This window comes from Procambarus clarkii, chromosome 5, assembly GCF_040958095.1.
Source record: "Procambarus clarkii isolate CNS0578487 chromosome 5, FALCON_Pclarkii_2.0, whole genome shotgun sequence".
In the NCBI taxonomy this organism is placed as follows: Eukaryota; Metazoa; Arthropoda; class Malacostraca; order Decapoda; family Cambaridae; genus Procambarus; species Procambarus clarkii.
This window is the reverse complement of record NC_091154.1, coordinates 26,033,566-26,037,605: the sequence shown is the minus strand read 5'-3', so window position 1 is coordinate 26,037,605 and position 4,040 is coordinate 26,033,566.

The following is a 4,040-nucleotide window of genomic DNA, read 5'->3' as shown; positions in this document are numbered from 1 at the left end:
ACCTAGAGTGTAAGTATGGAGTGCAAGTACACCTAGAGTGCACAGCTGTATGGAGACAACCACCATGACGGTAGTCCAAATGTAATTAACCTGCAGCCAACAGAGCAGGAGTCGCCTTATGCACTGTAGGTGAGACACCGACACTCTCACACGGGTGGTGGCGAGGTGCGGTGGCAAGGGGAAGGGGAAGGGGCAAGAGGAAGGGGCAAGAGGGAGGGGCAAGAGGAAGGGGCAAGAGGGAGGGGCAAGAGGAAGGGGCAAGGGGAAGGGGCAAGGGGCGGTAGCAAGGGTGGAGGGTGTGGGTAGGCAGGCAAGTGTACTCATCACTGCCAATAAGAGGTTGGCTGTAACTAATGACCACCAACACCACCTTTGTCGTCAGCCAAACCAATTTCTCCAACACAGTGATGGCGCCTCTGTCACAACTGATGCTATTTCAGACCCCATTGATGGTTGGGCGCCCTGCTGAACACCCCCCCACCCCCACCCCCACCCCCATCCCCGCCTGGTGGTGGTGGTGGTGGTTATGGTGGTGGTTGTGTAGGCAGCTCTTGTTGTGGCAGTGGTAACGGAGCTGGTTGTGGTTGTTGTGTAGGTCGCGGTGGTAGTTGTGGTAGTGGTAGTACCTACCTAAGAGTGCTTACTTTAGGGTCACTTCAGGGAAGTCATGCCCAGCTCTCTGTGCCCCATCTACAAGCCTTGTTGTACCAGTTGTGTTACAATTCATCAATTCTGACGTTCGAATTCTTTATCGAATCTGGCCTTCAAGTTGTGGATGGAGGTGGCTTCCACAACTTTCTTCAATACATTCCCCTTGTTGACCTCCTATACAAGGTACGAAGGTTTCCGCGCTTCTCTTCGACTGATTCACGTTACAGCTTCCATCACTGTTCTCTTGTCTCGCTTTTTATCAGTTTAAAGCAGTTGTGCCTCACTCTGGGCACACACGCAGGCGCTGCATAGTCCAGTTTTGGTCTGACCTAAGCTGTAAATAATACCGTTGAAAGTGTCCTGCTTTTGATTTTTTAAATGATTTTATAATATTTGCATGCCAGCCTCCTCCATGCTGTCGGAGTGAGCCGATGATGATGATGATGATGAAGATTAAGCCACCCAAAAGGTGGCATGGGCATGAATAGCCCATAAGTGGTGGCCCTTTTGAGCCATTTCCAGTATCAATAGATGATACTGGAGATCTGTGGAGGTGCGACTGCACCCTGCGTGACGGGAGATGTCTCCTGTGTGAGTATGCCTGTTGATGACTGTATATTGATTGATGAAGATTAAGCCACTCAAGAGGTGGCACGGGCATGAATAGCCCGTAATGACGAATTGACGCTCTCATGTCATTATATTCACTTCCTAATTTAATTTTCTTCCCAATTCCTGAAATTGTCTTCCCTTTCCGTCAATGGGGGTAGATATCGCCTGGTCCCCTTCCTCACTTCTCCACGTTAATTACCTTACACTTGTTGGGATTTAAGTTTTGTAGCCATTTGTTTGGAGTTTGTCAAGGTCTTCTGGTAATTTTCTGTTGTCTTTCTCGTTATTTACATTATTCGGTACTTACAAGCTGAAGAACTTGGAACAGCGATGATCTCGGGAGCGAGCCCTGTGGGACGCAAGTTCGAATCCTCGTCACGGCCCTTGTAGATTTGTTCCCTGTGGGACCTTGCTTGACAGAACCCTCCAGGGCGACACCACCTCCCTGCTTGAACAGTTGTTTCCCGTCCTTCAGGTAGTCCCTTATCCTGTTCAGTGTCTTTCCAATTACCCCGTTGGTGTCTGCATCTTGCACTTAAGTGTGTCACGAGGACCAGTATTATGTGTTTTGTTTACACTCTAGGAAGACATGCAGCCTTTATTTTGATGTCGTAGTTTTATTGCTATGTTCCGGAACTCGATGAAGTTAGTCAAGCATGACCCTATCGCCAGCAACCACACCACCACCACCAGTACCCGCACCACCACCGCCAGCAACCACACCACCTCCACTACCCGCACCACCATCACCACCAGTACCCGCACCACCATCACCACCAGTACCCGCACCACCACCACCCCGGCGTCACCCTCATTAAGAAAGTATGAGTAAGCGAATTGCCACAGCCTTCCCCTGGGACCCTCTTGACCTCATCTCTTAAACTTTTTTGTGTGGTGTCCGCCTTCTCTTGCCCCCATTGAGTACCCGAGTGTACAGTAATGAATTATCGATCTGAAGGAACGACTTACAATGGCTGAATCCAGGAGGGGCTTCCCGAGTTCCTCGTCTTGCTAGCTCATGTTATTAATGATCTTAGCTTGCATGAAGAGCGCCGCAGCTAAGCTTGTGGGGGCACAGGTAAGTCTCGGTGACACAGGTCTTAGGTGACACAGGTAAGCTTAGGTGACACAGGTAAGCTTAGGTGACACAGGTAAGCTTAGGTGACACAGGTAAGCTTAGGTGACACAGGTAAGCTTAGGTGACACAGGTCTTAGGTGACACAGGTAAGCTTAGGTGACACAGGTAAGCTAAGGTGACACAGGTAAGCTTAGGTGACACAGGTAAGCTTAGGTGACACAGGTAAGCTTAGGTGACACAGGTAAGCTTAGGTGACACAGGTAAGCTTAGGTGACACAGGTAAGCTTAGGTGACACAGGTAAGCTTAGGTGACACAGGTAAGCTTAGGTGACACAGGTAAGTTTCGGTGACACAGGTAAGCTTCGGTGACACAGGTAAGCTTAGGTGACACAGGTAAGCTTAGGTGACACAGGTAAGTTTCGGTGACACAGGTAAGCTTAGGTGACACAGGTAAGCTTAGGTGACACAGGTAAGCTTAGGTGACACAGGTCCAACCACTTGGACTGGAAGGTAGAGCGACGGTTTCGCTTCATGCAGGTCGGCGTTCAATTCCCGACCGTCCACCAAGTGGTTGGGCACCATTCCTTTTCCCCCCGTCCTATCCCTAATCCTTATCCTGATCCCTTCCAAGTGCTATATAGTCGTAATGGCTTAGTGCTTTTCCTTATAGTTCCCTTCCCTTAGGTAACAGCTAGTGGAGAACTTGTGTGACACAGTAACTACTGGTGAGACAGGTAACCACTGGTGACACAGTAACTACTGGTGACACAGGTAACCACTGGTGACACAGTAACCACTGGTGACACAGTAACTACTGGTGAGACAGGTAACCACTGGTGACACAGTAACCACTGGTGAGACAGGTAACCACTGGTGACACAGTAACCACTGGTGACACAGTAACCACTGGTGAGACAGGTAACCACTGGTGACACAGTAACCACTGGTGACACAGTAACTACTGGTGAGACAGGTAACCACTGGTGACACAGTAACCACTGGTGACACAGGTAAACATTGGTGGCACAGGTAAGCTTGTATAGCGCAGGTACGTTTATGAACGTGTATGTGTTTGTGTACTCGGTTAGGGCTACGGGGGTTGAGCTTCGGCTCTTTGGTCCCGCCTCTGAAATGTCATTCAATCGGTGTACAGGTTCCTGAGCTTACTGGACTCTATTGTATCTTCATGTGAAACTGTGTATGGAGTCAGCCTCCACCACATCATTGCCTAATGCATTCCATTTGTTAACTACTCTGGCACTAAAATAGTTCTATGTAATGTCTCTATAGCTCATTTGGGTACTCAATTTACCACTGTGTCCCCTAGTTCGGGTGCCCCTTGTGTTAAATAAACTGATTTTATCTACCCTATCAATTCCACTGTGATTCTTGTATGCAGTGATCATGTTTCCCCTAAAACTTCAGTCTTCCAACGACGTGAGGTTTAGTTCCCGTAGTATCTCCTCGTTGCTCATGCCTCTCTGCTCGGGTAATAGTCTGGTGGTATACCTATGAAAATCTTCTACAATTTAGTCTTGTGCTTGACGAGATGCGGATTCCATGCTGGAGCTGCATACTCCAGGATTGGTCTGACATATGTGGTATACAAGGTTCTGAATTATTCCTTACACAAGTATCTAGAGGCCGTTCTTATGTTGGCCAACCTGGCATATGCCGCTGATGATATCCACTTGATATA